Source organism: Sus scrofa, chromosome 7 (genome assembly GCF_054392235.1).
Source record: "Sus scrofa isolate SSC_HxYL_T2T_F1_AM1 chromosome 7, Sscrofa_HxYL_maternal_Yorkshire_Landrace_v2.0, whole genome shotgun sequence".
NCBI lineage: Eukaryota > Metazoa > Chordata > Mammalia > Artiodactyla > Suidae > Sus > Sus scrofa.
The window spans coordinates 38,927,412-38,945,976 of record NC_139389.1 but is presented as its reverse complement, the minus strand read 5'-3'; the positions used below and the strand labels follow the sequence as shown (position 1 = coordinate 38,945,976).

General features: G+C 42.5%; 1 protein-coding gene and 2 long non-coding RNA genes across 8 annotated transcripts in view; 2 read left to right on the top strand and 1 right to left on the bottom strand.

Annotated features, from left to right (window-relative positions):
- LOC146401507 (uncharacterized) overlaps positions 1-11,528 on the bottom strand; it is a 71,435-nt gene extending 59,907 nt beyond the window's left edge. Inside the window, exon 1 of the long non-coding RNA XR_014810069.1 lies at positions 8,509-11,528. This is a non-coding gene — a long non-coding RNA (uncharacterized LOC146401507). The remainder of the gene's footprint in view (positions 1-8,508) is intronic.
- The window catches only part of NUDT3 (nudix hydrolase 3), a 79,461-nt gene that overhangs the window by 42,785 nt on the left and 18,111 nt on the right, over positions 1-18,565 (top strand).
- On the top strand, positions 6,664-10,370 carry LOC146401508 (uncharacterized). Its single transcript, XR_014810072.1, has 2 exons — positions 6,664-8,228; positions 8,661-10,370. It is a non-coding gene; the product is annotated as an uncharacterized LOC146401508 (long non-coding RNA).

Genomic DNA, 18,565 nt, shown 5'->3' with positions numbered 1-18,565 from the left:
ATTCATTGATTTCTGCTCTAATTTTATTGTGCGTTTTCTTTTGCTTTCTTTGGATTTAATTTGCTCTTCATCCTTTTCTAGTTTCCTGAAGTGTGGAAGCTTAGATTATTGGTTTTAGATCTTTTTTTTTTTTTTTTGTCTTTTGTCCTTTAAGGGCCACACCCACGGCATATGGAGGTTCCCAGACTAGGGGTCTAATTGGAGCTATAGCTGCTCGCCTATGCCAGAGACACAGCAACATGGATCCGAGCCGTGTCTGCGACCCACCCACAGCTCACAGAAATGCCGGCTCCTCAACCCACTGAGCAAGGCCACGCATCAAACCGGCAACCTCATGGTTCCTAGTCAGATTCATTAACCACTGAGCCACTATGGGAACTCCAGATCTTTTTTTTTTTTTTTAAAGTTTCTTTTCTTTTGGCTGAACCTGTGGCATATAGAAGTTCCCAGGCCAGGGACCAAACCAGAGATGCAGCAGCTGTGGCAATGCCTGATCCTTAACCCTCTGTCCCAAGCTGGGGATCCAACCCACACCTCTGCAGCAACCCAAGCCACAGCAGTCAGATTCTTAACACACTGTTTCACAGTAGGAACTCCTTAGATTTTTCTTTTCTTATCTAGTATGTGCATTCAGTGCTGTACATTTCCTTCTAAGCACTATTCTTACTCCGTCTCACAAACTTTGGTGAGTTGTGTGTATAGGTTTATTTAATTCAGAGTATTTTTAAATTTTCTCTTATGATTTCTTGACCATGTGTTATTTAGAATTGTGTTGTTTAATCTCCAAGTATTTTGGTTTTTTCAGTTATCTTTCCTATTATTTCTCATATAATCCTATTGTAATCTGAAAACACACTGTATGATTTCTATACTCTTTAATTTGTTAAGGTGTGACTTATGGCCCGTAATGTTTTCTGTCTTGGTGACTGTACTGTGTGAATTTGAGAAAATGTGGATTTTGTTGTTATTGGATTAAGTAGTTGGTAGATATCAGTTATATCAGATTGCCTCTCTACCAGCTGATCTGTCCATTTCTGATAGTGTTGAAGTCTCCAGTAGTAATAGTGGATTCATCTACTTCTTGATGTTCTGTCAGTTTTTGCCTCATATATTTTAATGCTCTGTTGTTAGATGCATACATTTTAAGAATTGTCTGCCTTCTTCTTGGAGAATTGATCCCTTTATCATTATGTAATGCTCTTATGAAGCATTATGTAAATGCTTTTTGTCCCTAATAATCTTCCTTGGCTTTAAAATCTGCTCTCTGAAATTAATATAGCTACTCATATTTTCTTTTGATTTGTGTTAGCATGAGATATCTTTTTCCATCTATTTACTTTTTTTTTTTTTTTTTAATATGGACATCCTATGGCAAGCGGAAGTTCCTGGGGCCAGAGGTCGAACCTGAGCCACAGCAGTGACAACTCTGGATCCTTAACCCACTGAGCCACCAAGGAACTCCATCCCTTTATTTTTAAACTATTTGTGTTTTTATATTTAAAGTGGGTTTCTTGGAGACAATGTGTTATTTTTTGGTTCATCCTGACAATCTGTCCTTTAATGATCTATTTAGATCATTGATGTTTAAAGTTATTGTTGATGTAGTTGAATTAATAGCTACCATGTTTGATAACTGCTTTCTGTTTGTTGCCTTTATTCTTTATTTCTTTTTTTGTCTTCCACCCTTTTTCTGCAAACCCCCCCCCCCCCCAATGGCCACACCGTCGGCATATGGAAGTCAGCCAGGGATTGAATCAGAGCTGCTGCAACTTCGGCAACACCAGATCCTTAACCCACTGTACCACAACCAGAACTCATTTTACTTCTTACTCCTTCTCTGATGCTTTTCTTTCTTTATGTATATCTAAGTTTCTTTTTTTCTTTTTTGGCTGCCCCGCAGCATATGGAGTTCTGGGCCAGGGAGAATCAAATCCAAGCTGCAGTTTCAATCTATGCTCCAGCTGCAACAACACTGCATCCTGTAACCCACTGTGCTGGGCCAGGGATCAAACCTGCCTCCTGGCACTGCAAAGATGCCACCAATAATAAAATAAAAGGAACACCTAGATCTGAGTTTCTGATCTATGTCATTTTTCCTCTCACTAAAGAATTTTTTAAAATAATTTCTTTCAAGGCAGGTCTGTTGGCCACAGATTTTCTCAACTTTGGTTTGTCTGAGGGGGAAGTCTTTATTTCTCCTTCATTTTAAAAGATATCTAGGCTGATGGTTTTTTCTTTTCAGTAGGTTAAATATTTCTCTTGACTCTCTTCTCATTTGCATGGTTTCTGAGGAGAAGTTGGATATAATTCTTAACTTTATTCCTCTTTAGTTGAATTACTCCCACCACCCCTGCTTCTTTCAAGATCTTTTTTTCTTTGTCTTTGATTTTCTGTAGTTTGTATATAATATGTCTAGCTAGGTGTAGGTTTTTGTGTATTTATCCTTGTTGAGCTTCTTAGACATGTGGTTTTGTGTCTGACATTAATTTGGGGAAATTCTCAGTCATTATTGCTTCAAATATTGCTTCTGTTCCTTTGTCTTTCTTCTTCTGGTATTCCCATTATACAAGGCTAAGATTCAGTGTTTTTTTGTTTTTGTTTTTTTTTTGTCTTTTGTTGTTGTTGTTGTTGCTGTTTCTTGGGCCGCTCTCACGGCATATGGAGGTTCCCAGGCTAGGGGTTGAATCAGAGCTGCAGCCACCGGCCTACGCCAGAGCCACAGCAACGCGGGATCCGAGCCGCGTCTGCAACCTACACCACAGCTCACAGCAACGCCGGATCGTTAACCCACTGAGCAAGGGCAGGGACCGAACCTGCAACCTCATGGTTCCTAGTCGGATTCGTTAACCACTGCACCACGACGGGAACTCCTCAGTGTTTTTTTTATATTGTTTATTATAGAAGGAGATTAAGACCGATGGAGTCAAGGAGTTCCCATTGTGGCTCATGGGGTTAAGAACGCAACTAGTATCTTTGAGGACTCGGGTTTGATCCCCGGCCCCGCTCAGTGGGTTAAGGATCTGGCTTTTCCATGAGCTGTGATGTAGGTCACAGATGCATCTCACAGCCTGCATTGCTGTCTCTATGGTATAGGCCAGCATCTGCAGCTCCGATTCAACCCCTAGCCTGGGAACTTCCATATGCCTCAGATGCAGCCTTAAAAAGACCAAAAAAAAAAAAAAAAAAAAGACGATGGAGTCAAATATATGATGGGCATAATATACCTGTCCATCTAGAATGTCTTTTTTAAGGTAAATTTTCCCCTTGAGTTCTAAAATTGTATCAAAATAATATTTGTGCCTGGTACATGATTCAAAATAAAATAGGACTGGAAGACTTAGAATGAAAAGAAATACTCCTTAAGTAATTTCCTAAGGAAAAACACACAGTAAGTAATATCTTATTTCTTACCTCATACTTTCATTGTTTCACTGAGGATTTTGCTAAATTTTTTTTTCGGGCTGCACCCACAGCACATGGAGGTTCCCAGGCTAGGTGGGGAATTGGAGCTATAGTTGCTGGCCTACACCACAGCCACAGCAACGCAGGGTCTGAGTCTCGTCCATGACCTACATCACAGCTCACGTCAACACCAGATCCTTAACCCACTAAGCAAGGCCAGGGATCGAACCCGAGTCCTCATGGGTACTAGTCAGGTTTGTTAACCAATGAGTCACAATGGGAACTCCATCTTCTAACCCTTCTAATCAGTGTTTTATTTCAGCAATCATACTTTTTTTTGCTTGTTTCTTGTTTGCTTTTACATACATTTTATTCTTGTTTAGGATGCCTTAACTTTTTTTTTTTTTGGTCTTTTTGCCTTTTCTAGGGCCACTCCCGTGGCATATGGAGGATCCCAGGCTAGGGGTCGAATCGGAGCTATAGCCAGAGCCACAGCAACGTGGGATCCTAGCCGCGTCTGCAACGTGGGATCCTAACTGCGTCTGCAACCTACACCACAGTTCACGGCAATGCCGGGTCCTTAACCCACTGAACAAGGCCAGGGATCGAACCTGCAACCTCATGGTTCCTAGTCAGATTCATTAACCACTGCGCCATGACGGAACTCCTCATATTTCTTTAAAGGATAACTAATTTTCCCCAAGTTTTCTTCTGTTCCTTAGATTTTTCTTTTGACCAGAGCTAATTTTCACTTGCTTATTTTCATCTTTCTTTTTGCCACTTTCCTTGGATGTCTGGTGATCCATGGTTGTCACATCACAGTTAGAGCTGAGGCTGTAGCAGCACTGAGTGGGGGGCTCTGTGTAAATAGGTGGGTGTGTGGAGTGACCTGGAAGGAAGTGGAGCAGTTGTGACAAGGCCTCTCTGAAAGAGTGCCACAATAGGAGGACTTTATTCTGGGGATGTTTATAGATATATAAGCTTCAGTAGTTCTTCCCAGTTTTTATGTTTTGTTTTGTTTTTCCTGCTTTAAGTAGCGCCCTCAGAGTTGTCAGGGGTGCCTGGGTTCAGACCGTTCTCCGTGTACGGGATACTTGTGTGGTATTTAGACATTTGGCTTTTCAGGACCCCTTCTCACTTCCATTATCTGTGTTCCTGCCATGTCCTATTCTGGAACCTCTCCACAGTTTGGAATCTAAGCTGACTTCTTTTGCTTTCCTTCATTTTCAACCCTTATTCATCACTTTCACCTTATTGGAATTTTTTTTTTAATTGCCTTTCTTCCAATAGCTCCCTTCCAGTCTTATTCCCCTGTGCCCATTGTAATGAGGTCTGAGGAAAAAGAAGCAATGCTGTGCTTAGTCTCCCACTACAGACATACCTCAAAGATACTGTGGGTTCAGTTCCAGACCACGTAGTAAAACAAATATCACAATAAAGCAAGTCACACAAGTTTTTTGGTTTCCCAGTGCATGTAAGAGTTATGTTTATACTGTCTTGTAGTCTTTTAAATGTGCAATGGCATTATGTCTAAAAAACAATGTATGGGGAGTTCCCGTTGTGGCTCAGCAATAACAAATCTGACTAGTATCCATGAGGATGCAGGTTCGGTCCCTGGCCTTGCTCAGTGGGTTAAAGATCCAGCATTGCAATCCAAGAGCTGTGGTGTAGGTCAGACACGGCTTGGATCCTTTGTTGCTGCATCTGTGGTGTAGGCTGGCAGCTATAGTTCTGATTCACTTCCTAGCCTGGGAACGTCCATATGCCCAGAGTGTGGCCCTAATAAATAAATAAATAACAATGTACAGACCTTAATATTTCATTGCTGAAAGATGCTAACTATCTGAACCTTCAGTGAGGTGCAGGAGCAACATCAAAGATTACATATCACCATAGCAAATATAATAATAATTTTTAAAGTTTGTAATCTTTCAAAAATTACCAAAATGTGACACAGAGGGCACAAAGTGAGCAAATGCTGTTGGAAAAACGGCACTAATAGACTTGCTTCACACAGGGTTCCCACAAACCTTCATTTTGTAAAGAAAACAGTGTCTGCAAAGCACAATAAAACAAGATGTGCTTGTACATTAACAATTTTTGGGGGTTGTGCCCACAGCATATAAAAAGTTTCCAGGCCATCCTACTGTATAACACAGGGAACTGTGTTCAATCTCTTGAGCTAGAACATAATGGGGGGATGATATGAGGAAAAAAATGTATATAAATGTATGAGTGGGTCACATTGCTATATGGCAGAAATTGGCACAACATTGTAAATCAACTATACTTTAATAAAAAAATTTTTTTAATAAAATAAAAGTTCTCAGAGTTCAGTTCATGGCTCAGATCCCACATTGCTGTGGCTGTGGCGTAGGCCGGCAGCTGCAGCTCCGATTCAACCCCTAGCCTGGGAACCTCCTTATGCCATGGGTGTAGCCCTGGAAAGACCAAAAAAAAAAAAAAAGTTCGAGGTCGAAGATCAAACCCACACCTTAGCAGTGACAATGCTGGATCCTTAACCCACTGAGTCACAAGAGAACTCCAACAATTTAAAAAATTATTTTTAGGATTCTGTCTTTTCTCTTTTCCTTTAAATCTAAAATGATACTATGAATATATTTATTTCTTTATGCTAATCATCTAAGATGCTAATAAGCAAGAGTATCTTGCTTTCAATATATATCCCTCCTCGAAAAAATTGCAAGTAGGTCATGTTTTTATAAATTCAGTTATCTTTTTTTTTCTTTTTTTTTTTAGGGCTGCACCCACAGCATACATAAGTTCTCAGGCCAGGGGTTGAATCAGAGCTGCATCTGAGAGCCTACACCACAGCCACAGCAACATGGGATCTGAGCCATGTCTGCAACCTACACCGCAGCTCACGGCCACACCGGATCCTTAACCCACTGAGCAAGGCCAGGGATTGAACCTGCACCCTCATGGAGACTAGCCACACGAGATCGGGCGCGTTCAGGGTGGTATGGCCCTAGATTCATGGAGACTAGTCCAATTCATTAATGCTGAGCCATAACGGAAACTCCTAAATTCAGTTGTCTTTATTTATGACTTATCCTAAATACTCGCAGCTTTTTAAAAGAATTAGTCTCTAGTCAAGGAATTTATTTATATTAAACTTATTAGGAGAACCTAAGTTAAAGGTTAGCTATCTTGCTGCAAATAACTACTCCTAAATTATCTTTTCAACTATTGTTTTTTAAAACTGGAATTTAAGAAGGTATCTTTTTACTCAATTTATCTGTCTACATTATCACACATAATTGAATGCTACACATTGATGAATAGTTAATTCAGTGGTTTAATGTGGAAATTAGAATCTGCCCGGTTAGAGAATATAATACTGTATTTGAGCTGGTTTGTGTTGGAACCCTGAGTAGAGATGAATTAACTGGGATAGGTGCCAGTTGCCATGAATTAATTCCAGATGACTCTTCCCAAAACAGTTGTATTTGCTATCCCATCCAGCTCCACATTCCAGGAAAGGATTTTTAGTCATTAGAAAGTATCTTCCAAGAGTTCCCATCGTGGTTCAGTGGTTAACTAATCCAACTAGGAACCATGAGGTTGCGGGTTTGATCCCTGGCCTTGCTCAGTGGGTTAAAGATCGGGCTTTGCCGTGAGCCGTGGTGTAGGTCGCAGACACAGCTCAGATCCCGTGTTGCTGTGGCTCTGGTGTAGGCCGGCGGCTACAGCTCCGATTAGACCCCTAGTCTGGGATCCTCCATATGCCGCAGGAGCGGCCCTAGAAAAGACAAAAAAAAAGAAAGAAAAGAAAGTATATTCCATTGACTTCAATACAAATTACAGTGACTTCAGCGGATACTAAGTTCAGTCCTTGCACCTGGAGACTCCTCAGTCTTTAAACTACCAACAGCCACTGGACCTGGGCAGGTCTATCTTATATGGCTGAAGTGCCATTTAACAGCTTGCTCTTGGAGTTCCCAAGTGGCTCAGAAGGTTAAAGATCTAGCGTTGTCACTACAGTGGCTTGAGATGCTGCAGTGGCTCAGGTTACTGCTCTGGCTTAGGCTCTATCCCTGGCCCAGGAACTTCCACAATTTACAAATGCAAACTGCCTATTTCAGGAAGTAAATTTAAGGATTCTGATTCTTAACTCATCTCAAAGATACCCCATGTGGCTCAGCTTAACACTAAAATTATACTTAGGGAGTCCAGGTTAAATTACAATAAATGTAACTTAGTTACCTTTCTAATTAATAGAAACATACTTGGACTTAAAAGAAAATAGGAGTTCCCACTGTGGCACAGTGGGTTAAGAATCCGACTGCAGTGGTTTGGGTCACTATGGAGGTGGGAGGTGTGGGTTCAGTCCCCGGCCCAGTGCAGTGGCTTAGAGCATCAGGCATTGCCACAGTTGGGGTATAGGTCATAGCTCTAGCTTAGATTCAGTCCCTGGTCCAGGAACTTCCATATGCCATGGGTGTGGCCATAAAAAAAAAGAAAGAAAATCAAATTTGCCATATGTTGTCTTCAAACTCAGTAATACTGAATGACTAAGAATGAAGCGCTGGGAATGGATCAGGCAAATACTAACCAAAAGAAAACTGGGCTAGTAATTGTAATATCAGGCAAAATGGAATTTAAGTGAAAAATATTAGAGGTACAAGAGGAACATTTAATACTGATAAAAGGAACAGTCTGCCAAACAGTATAGCAGTCATGAACTTGTGTGTACCTCACAAACTCTTCATCTGCATAAAGCAAATTGACACTTATGAGGAAACACTGACAAATCTACAACCATATTGCAAACTTTAAAACATCTCATTTAGAAACTGAGAAAAGTGGCAAAGGGAATTATCTTGTAGTGCAGTGGGTTAAAGATCCAGTGTTGTGGAGTTCCCGTCGTGGCGCAGTGGTTAACGAATCCGACTAGGAACCATGAGCTTGCGGGGTCGGTCCCCGCCCTTGCTCAGTGGGTTAACGATCTGGCGTTGCCATGAGCTATGATGTAGGTTGCAGATGTGGCTCGGATCCCATGTTGCTGTGGCCCTGGTGTAGGCCGGTGGCTACAGCTCCGATTGTACCCCTAGCCTGGGAACCTCCATATGCCGCGGGAGTGGCCCAAGAAATAGCAAAAAAAAAAAAAGACAAAAAAAAAAAAATCCATTGTTGTCACAGCAGTGGCTGAGGGTGCTGCTGTTGCACAGGTTTGATCCCTGGCCCAGGAACATCCACATGCCCCAGGCCTGGCCAAAAAAAAGGAAAGGAAAAAGTGGCAAAGAGGCTTAAGTAACACAATTAACAGGGTTGAGCAAAGAGCTCTATTGAGGGATAACTTTGTATTCAACAAAGAATATGTAAATTTTTAAGAACACATGAAAGGATTACAAAAAAAGTAACCCTATAAAGCCGTAAAAGTTGTCTGTCATAAAAGTCCTAGAGCATCAGTGGTACAGTAAAATTAGAAATCAGCAATAGAGACAGCATGGAGTTCTCTTTTGGCACAATGGGTTAAAGATCTGGTATTGTTAGTTCAGCAGCTTGGGTTTGATCCCTGGCCCGGGAATTTCCTTCCACATGCGGTGAGCGCAGCCAAAAAGAAAAAAAAACAAAATCAAAAAAAAGTAATTAGAGATGGTTTGACGGAAAGAAACATATTTGGAAACAAAAAAAATGTTTTAGGAGTTCCTTCGGTGGCTCAGCAGAAACGAATCTGAGTAGCATCTGTAAGGATGCAGGTTCAACCCCTGGCCTCACTCAGTGGGTTAAGGATCTGGCATTGCTGTGGCTCCAGTTCAACCCCTAGGCTGGGAACCTCCGTATACCTCGGGTGCAGCCTTAAAAAGACAAAAGAAAAGAACAGAAAAAATGTTTTAAACAACTTAGAGTTCCCCTTGTGGCATAGTGGAAATGAACCGACCAGTGTCCATGAGGATGTGGCTTCGCTCAGTGGGTTAAGGATCCAGCATTGCCGTGAGTTGTGGTGTAGGTTGCAGACAAAGTTCAGATCCTGTGTTGGTGTTGCTGTGGTTTAGGCTGGCAGCTGCAGCTCTGATTCAGCCCCTGGCCTAGGAACTTCCATATGCTGTGCATGTGGCCCTAAAAAATAAGAAAAGAAAAAACACAACAGAAACTAGTAAGAGCATTTTAAAAGGTTGCAAGACAAATGCACAGGAACCAGCGTGTTTCTTTAAACCAGCAGATAGAAAATATGTAACTTTAAAAAATGTTATTCACCTTACCAACAGAAGTGTACTAAAACTAAAATACCTTGGGTGTAAAATCTTTATGATAAAAATAATAAAACTTCATTAAAGGAATTAAAAAAGACCTGAGCAAATGGAGAGAGATATTATATCATTTTCCATCATGTTCTATCCCAAGAGACTGGATATAGTTCCGTGTGCTGTACAGTAGGACCTCAATGCTTATTCATTCTAAATGCAATAGTTTGCATCTACTAATCTCAGATTCCCAGTCCATCCCACTCCCTGCCTGCTACCCTTGGCAACCATAAGTCTGTTCTCTATGTCTGTGAGTCTGTTTCTATTTTGTAGATAGGGTATTTTAAATTCCAGATATAAGTGATGTCATATGGTATTTGTCTTTCTCTTTCTGACTTCCTTCACTTAGTATGAGAATCTCTAGTTGCAGCCATGCTGCTGCAAATGGCATTGTTTTGTTCTTTTTATGGCTGAGTAATATTCCATTGTATATATGTACCACACCTTAATCCATTCTTCTGTCGATGGACAATTTGTTTCCATGGCTTGGCTATTGTCAGTAGTGCTACAATGAACATAGGGGTGTGTGTATCTTTTTGAAAGAAAGTTTTGTCCAGTTATATGCCCAGGAGTGGGATTGCTGGATATATTTAGTTTTTTGAGGAACCCCCCCATACTGCTTTCCATAGGCGATAGTGTGTGTTCTTGAATGAAAAGATTATGTCATAAAGATCTGTTTTTCTCAAATTAATCCAAAAATTCAATAATAAAAACATCCTGGAGTTCCCATTGTGGCTTAGCAGGTTAAGAACCCAACTAGTATCCATGAAGATGCGGGTTCGATCCCTGGCTTTATTCAGTGGGTTAAGGATCTAGCACTGCAGCATATGTCGCAGATATGGCTTGAATCTGGCATTGTTCTTGCTGTGGCTGTGGCATAGGCTGGCAGCTGCAGCTGTGATTCAGCCCCTAGCCTGGGAACTTCCATATGCCACAGATGCGGCCCTAAAAAGTAAACAAACATCCCAAAAGGATTTCTCAAGAGATCTTGACAAACTGATTTTTGAAATTTGTATAGAAGAGTAAGGTATAGGAGTTCCCACTGTGGTTCAGTGGATTAAGGATCTGGCATTGTCTCTCCAGTGGCTCAAGTCGCTGCTGAGACACAGGTTTGATCCTCAGTCCCACACAGTAGGTTAAGGATCCAGTGACAGCACAGTGGGTTAAGGATCCAACGTTGCCACAGCTGAACTTATATAAGCCACAAGTGCAGCCAAAAAAAAAAAGAAAGATATAAAATGGCTTTTAAGTTTTTGCAGAAGAACAGAGGTGGAGACTACCTTTCTAGGTATGAAGCTGTATTAGTTAAAACCATGTGATATTAGTATATAAGTTAACCACTATATCAGTAAAACAGAATAATATCCATGGGTCTCTTTTGGAGTCTTTAGACTATTGGCTATTTGGGAATAAATTCCCAAAGTTGTAAACTATCAAACTATTAGAAAAAATATGGGAAACTAACTTTATGTTCTTGAGATTGGGGTAGGTGTCTTAAAACCATATTAAACACACACAAAGGAAAACATAGGTAAAATCAGCAGCATCTGGTAAAAAAAAAAGTGTTTAACAAAGGACATAAAAAATGAAGATGGGGAGGTCCCGCTGTGGCTCAGTGGTTAACGAATCCAACTAGGAACCATGAAGTTGTGGGTTCGATCCCTGGCCTTGCTCAGTGGGTTAAGGATCTGGCATTGCTGTGAGCTGTGGTGTAGGTTGCAGACACGGCTCAGATCCCTCGTTGCTGTGGCTGTGGTGTAGGCAGGTGGCTGCAGCTCCGATTAGACTCCTAGCCTGGGGACCTCTGTATGCCTCGGGTTCAGCCCTAGACAAGATAAAAAATAAATAAAAAATAAATGAGTTCCCGCCGTGGCTCAGTGATTAACGAATCCAACTAGGAACCATGAGGTTGCAGGTTCGATCCCTGGCCTTGTTCAGTGGGTTAAGGATCCGGCATTGTCGTGAGCTGTGGTGTAGGTTGCAGACTTGGCTCGGATCCCACATTGCTGTGGCTCTGGCGTAGGCCAACGGCTATAGACTAACCTGGGAACCTCCATATGCCGTGGGAGCGGCCCAAGAAATGGTAAAAAGACAAATAAATAAATAAAAAATAAATAAAAATAGGAGTTCTCATGTGGATCAGGGGTTGTCATAGCGGCATGGGTCATTGCTGTGGTGCAGGTTCAGTCTCTGGCCTAGGAACTTCCATATGCTGTGAGCATGGCCAGAATAAAAATTTTAAAATAAAAAATAAAGAGAAAAGACAAGTGTCGGATTGGGAGAAGGTATTTACCACAGAGAATAAAATATAAATAATTTCTAAAGGTCATTCAGATGGTCAATGATCACATAAAAAATAGATGAAGAGTATGAATTCCCAGAATAAGAAATCTGAATGTCCATTTAACATAGAAAAAGTACACAATTTCAACCTTTAAATTCTGCATTATAATTTTACACTGATTATATTGACCCAAAACAGAAAAGACTGATTACAAACACCAAATTTTTTTTTTTTGGTCTTTTTGCCATTTCTTGGGCCACCCCCGCTGCATATGGAGATTCCCAGGCTAGGGGTCGAATTGGAGCTGTAGCTGCCAGCCTACGCCAGAGCCACAGCAACGTGGGATCCGAGCCGCGTCTGTAACCTACATCACAGCTCACATCAATGCCAGATCCTTAACCCACTGAGCAAGGCCAGGGATCGAACCCACAACCTCATGGTTCCCAGTCGGATTCGTTAACCACTGCGCCATGACGGGAACTCCCCCAAACACCAAATGTTAAAGAGAAACAAGAATGATGAGAACTTTATTGATTATTAATTATTGCTCACAAGCCCATGAGTCAGCCTCTTGTGTCAGCTGGACGACTCAGCTGTCTACAGCCGTCTCTGCGTCCGCGAGGCAGCTGTGCTGATCTTGGCTAGGTTGTCTCAGTTGGAGATTAGCTGGCTGTAGGCTGCTTTGTGATATCCTCAGCTGAGACTGGTCTTTTCATCCTTTAGGAGACCAGATGGCAGTAGTGGAGTTCTGAGAGAAAAAGTGGAAATCTCAAGGCCTCTCAAGGCCAAGGCTTGGAACTGGTGTATATCCTTCTGAATTTTGTGGGCCAGAGCAAGTCACAAGACCAGGGATGCGTGAATAGATTCTATCTCTTGATAGGAGTAGCTGTAAAATTACATTTCGGAGGACATGGACCCAGGGTGAGGAGAATTGCAACCATTTCTGCAGCTGATCTACTGGACAGAGTAATCTGATTATAAGTGGGAAAATTGGAGGTACTTTTACCCTGTGATCCAGAAATTTGACTTTTAGTAATAGATCGTAGAGAAAATCCCACACATGGTAAGTAACAAGGATGTCTATAAGAAGAAAAGGTGGGGTGTTTTTTTGTTTTGTTTTTTTTCAGCAGTGTTTTATAATAGCATAACTAAATGTCTGCCAACAAGTGGACAGAGCCGTAAATTGTGATAAAGTCTTAAAATAGATTATTGGGAGTTCCTCTTGTAGCTTAGCAGGTTAAGAACCCAACATAGTGTCCGTGAGGATGCAAGTTCAATACTGGCTTCGCTCAGTGGGTTAAGGATCCAGTGTTGCCATGAGCTGTGGTGTAGGTCACAGACGAGGCTTGGATCCTGTATGGCTTTGGCTGTGGTGAAGTCTGGCAGCTGCAGCTCTGACTTGACCCCTAGGCTGGGAACTCCCATAATGCCTCACGTATAGCCTTTAAAAAAAGGGGGGGAGTTCCTGTCATGGCACAATGGAAACCAATCCAGTTAGGAACCATGAAATTGCGGGTTCGATCCCTGGCCTTGCTCAGTGGATTAAGAATCCGGATGTTGCTGTGAGCTGTGGTGTAGGCTGCCAGCTGTAGCTCTGATTAGACCCCTAGCCTGGGAACCTCCATTTGCCATGGGTGTGGCCCTAAAAAGCAAAAAAAAAAGGTTATTGATCAATAATTAGAATGAATTAAAACCACATGTATCAATAATAAGCGAAACTCAGAAACATGATATTGAGGAAAAAGTTGAAAGTATAATTAATCTTTTTTTTTTTTTTTTTTTTTGGTCTTTTGTCTTTTTAGGGCCACACCTGCAGCATGTGGAGGTTCCCAGGCTAGGGGTGTAATCAGAGCTGTTGCTGCCAGTCTACGCCAGAGCCACAGCAACACCAGATCCAAGCTGCGTCTGCAACCTACACCACAGCTCATGGCAACGCCGGATCCTTAACCCACTGAGCAAGGCTAGGGATCGAACCCGCAACCTCTTGGTTCCTAGTTGGATTCGTTAACCACTGAGCTACGACGGGAACTCCCATATAATGTTTTTTTAATCAAGTAGAGACATGTGCAAGAAATACTGTATACTGTTACTAGTGGATATATACCTAGTTAGTGGAAGTGTAAAAACATACAAGAAAATGATAAACACCAAATTGAGGTGAGTAGCAGTGTTCCCTAGTGGCACAACAGGTTAGGATCTGGCATTGTCACTGCTTTAGCTGAGATTGTAGATGTGGTGTGGGGTTCAATCCCTGGCCCCAAATGTCTGCATGCCATGAATGTGGCCAAAAAAACGGGGGCAGGGAGTGAGTAGTTGGTGACCGCTGGCAGAGGGTGGGCGTGCATGAGAGACTTCCATTGTACTAGTAGATTTATTTCTTAAGGAAAAAAACGACACAAAATGATACATAACTATTTGACAGAGCTGGCTAGTGACTACCTGAATTTTATCATTTTCTTTACTTTTGTGATATTAAAATATTTCATTTAAAAAATAAAACAAGGGGAGTTCTCGTCGTGGCGCAGTGGTTAACGAATCCGACTAGGAACCATGAGGTTGCGGGTTCGGTCCCTGCCCTTGCTCAGTGGGTTAACGATCCAGCGTTGCCGTGAGCTGTGATGTAGGTTGCAGACGTGGCTCGGATCCCGCGTTGCTGTGGCTCTGGCGTAGGCCGGTGGCTACAGCTCCGATTCAACCCCTAGCCTGGGAACCTCCATATGCCACGGGAGCGGCCCAAGAAATAGCAACAACAACAAAAAAAAAATAAAATAAAATAAATAAAACAAGGAGTTACTGTTATGGCTCAGCAGGTTCACATAGTGTCTGTGACGATGTGGGTTCAACCCCGACCTTGCTCAGTGGGTTAAGGATCCAGCATTGCCACAAGCTATGGCGTAGGTCACAGATGTGGCTTGGATCCCACGTTGCTGTGGCCGCAGCTCAGGTTCGACTCCTATACCACAGGTGTGCCCATAAAAAGAAAAAAGAAAAAACAAAAAATCCTGGGATAGGATTTCACTGGACTATCTTCTTATCTACATCCATCCGTCTTCACTGTGATCCTTTCCTTCTATAATTGCTAAGTTTGGTGGATTCCAGAAAGTAACTTGTATTGAACACTGTCTAGTTTTTGTTCATGGGTTGCCTCATACAGACAGTGGCATTAGAGAGTTGTTGCCAAGCTGCTTTTGGGCCTGGGCTTATTGCTTTAGTAGAGGAAACTTTTATACTACAGCCCCCTCAGATATTCAGAGTTTTTGTTTGGGGATGAGCAGTTTTGCGCATAGAGCTGCCTTTTAAATCAGGGCAAGTAGCAGAGAGCTTTCAGATACAGGTACCAGCACATGGCTTCATAGCACTGGTTATTTTTCTCACATAGATAGTCTAGAGGTTGGCCATTACCCCATGGCTTCAGCAGCGTAGCAGTCAGGACTTGGTTCAGCTTCTCATTGATTCTCTTGGCCTTATCCTTAGGATCACAAGATGATGAGCAGCTCCAAGTTTCAGGTCTCCACCTGACAAGCAGGGATAGGGTGTCTTTCTATGCAGCTCTTTTTATCATATGGGAAATCTTTCCCAGAAGCCTCCAAGAGACATCCTCTCAGGAGCCATTGACCCAGAGTTGGGTCACACAGCACCCCTGAATCTGTCACTGCAGAGGGCAGCAGAACTCCCTGTGCAGATCCAGGTGTGCCATAGCCCTCACCTGAACAAAATCTAGGTCTTCAGGTAGCCAGGAGGGAGAAAGCTTGTGGGCTAGATCGCCCTCAGTGTCTGCCACAGTGTCCACCTTAGTGTGAAAAGTTGGTTTCAGAAGGGCATAATCTGTGTTATGCTCGTCCTAAGTAAGTAACAAAGCGCAGGTTCTTTGTGGTGGGATATCACTTTAGGGTACGTCAAGTCAGTGCTTCTGCCGAGGCTGCGAGTACACACCCCAGGAGTCTGCTAGAGGTCAGTACTTGGCAATCTCAGTAAAACACTTCAAAAGCAAAAAAGACATTTGTGGGTTTTTTCTTTTAAAAAAGTAGGCAATGGAGTTCCCGTCTGGCGCAGTGGTTAACAAATCCGACTGGGAACCATGAGGTTGCGGGTTCGGTCCCTGCCCTTGCTCAGTGGGTTAACGATCCGGCGTTGCCGTGAACTGTGGTGTAGGTTGCAGACGCGGCTCGGATCCAGCGTTGCTGTGGCTCTGGCGTAGGCCGGCGGCTACAGCTCCGATTAGACCCCTAGCCTGGGAAACTCCATATGCCGCGGGAGCGGCCCAAGAAATAGCAAAAAGACAAAAAAAAAAAAAAGTAGGCAATTGCTTAGATAATTTTTGCTAACTAGACCTCAAGTGTTAGAATTGATGTTGTATTTCATACTTTGAATTTCAAGAAAGCATTCACCAGAATTTCTGCACAGCAGATTAGGGATCCGGCATTGTCTCTGCAGTGGCCAGGTTCCATCCCCAGCCCAGGAACTTCCATGTGTTGTGGGAGAGGCCAAAAAAAGAAAAAAGAAATCAATCGCCTACATATGATTGACAAATGAAGGGCAGTAGATATTATCATTTGGAATCCTTACAACTAAGATGGGATTTTATAAAGTCTCTGGAGTAGGGACTTCTGCCATACAGATTGATTGTAACTGTTTTTGTATGATTCTGAGAAAAACAGGTCTATGCCAGCACCCCCATGGACCGAATTTATATATACCCTGAATCAAATCTTATTGCCAAATGTCTGAGCCAAATATCTGTCAGCTGTGCCTCTGACACCTACCCCAACCTGTGTGCAAGAGTCATGTGAGAGATAAAAATATCTCTCCTGTCGCTGGTGGCAGCATTTGAGACAGAGCTGGGAGACCATAGTTGGGCTGTGGAAGATTGTGAAAAAGTAAAAATGGTTACAGTGAACTCTGTCCTGGAGAACATTTACCTATGAGGAATCTTTCTCTTATCAGCAATGTGGCTTTAAAGAACTGAAATCTTCTTTCTTACTGGAATAAACTCCTAAGAAAATTACTAAAGCCCAATTTAACTTATTTATTTATCATTACCCACTGCACTGGGCCAAGAACTGAACCCATGCCTTTGCAGCAACCCAAGCCACTGCATTCAGATTTTTAACCCCCTATGCCACAGTGGGAACTCCTATTTATTTATTTTGGCCATGGCATGCTGAAGTTCCCAGGCCAGGGATCAAACCCATGCCACAACAGTGACCTGAACCACAATGACAACACCAGGTCCTTAACCCACTAAGCTGCTAGAGAACTCCCATAAACCCCAATTTTAAAAACTGATAAATGTAGTAAATTTCTTTTCGCTTTTTACCATAGATAATCATTGGTAAAATCACTCTAGCATTCTCCCCAAGTAGATCCCCCAAATATTAAAATAAAATTTGAAAGAAATATTAAAGAATAGAACTATTAATGATTAGAAGTGATTAATTAGAAGGGAAGGTAGGAGTTCCCATGGTGGCACAGTGGTTAACGAATCCGACTAGGAACCATGAGGTTGTGGGTTCGGTCCCTGGCCTTGCTCAGTGGGTTAAGGATCTGGCGTTGCCGTGAGCTGTGGTGTAGGCCAGAGACGCGGCTCGTATCCAGCGTTGCTGTGACCCTGGTATAGGCCGGCGGCTACAGCTCTGATTACACCCCTAGCCTGGGAACCTCCATGTGCTGCGGGAGTGGCCCTAGAAAAGGCAAAAAGACAAAAAAAAAAAAAAAGAAGTAAAAATAAATGCCACTGAGTTTCAGTGTACAGATGGCAGTATTATTTGACTTACACTAAATAAATCAAATGCATTTATTTAATTAAGAAAAATGCTTTTGTATTTTCCAAGCTGCCTCTGATACCCAGTACATCACAGGTATGTGTTGGTATTGATGCAGGAAGTACTATAATTAGGAGTTCCCGTGTTGGCGAAGCAGAAGCAGATCCAACTAGGAACCATGAGATTTTAGGTTCAATCCCTGGCCTCCCTCAGTGGGTTAAGGATCCAGTGTTGCTGTGTGCTGTGGTGTAGGTCACATATACAGCTTGGATCTGGCATTGCTGTGGCTGTGGTGTAGTCCTGCAGCTGCAGCTCTGATTCACATGCTAGCCTGGGAACCTCCATATGCCTTGGGTGTGGCCCTAAAAAGCAAAAAAAAAAAAGGAGGAAGAAAGAAATCACTGTAATTAAAAGTTTTAGGAGTTTCCTGGTGGTTCAGCACGTTAAGGATCTGATGTTTGTCACTGCTGTGGCTCAGGTCTCTGCTGTGGTGCGAGTGCAGTCCCTGGCCCAGGCACTTCCACATGCCATGGTTGTGGCCAAAATTTTTAAATAAGTTGTATTGTCATAATATTGAGTTTATTTATGCCCTTAAAATTTGGAGATTATTCCCTTTTCTGCACTTTTGGCTTAAGAAAAATAAATAATTGAACAATACCTGCTGAAGAGACCCCCTCCACTGTGCAGTATAGAAATGTAAACGATGTCTTCTGTGAGCCTCTATAAATCATTCTTTGTGCCTCTCCCTCCCCCTGCTCCAGGCCTCCCTCCACAGAAGCCTGACAGCTCTGTGCCCAGGACCTGTCTGTGGAGACCTGTGGCAGGAGCACAAGTGACACCATCTCAAG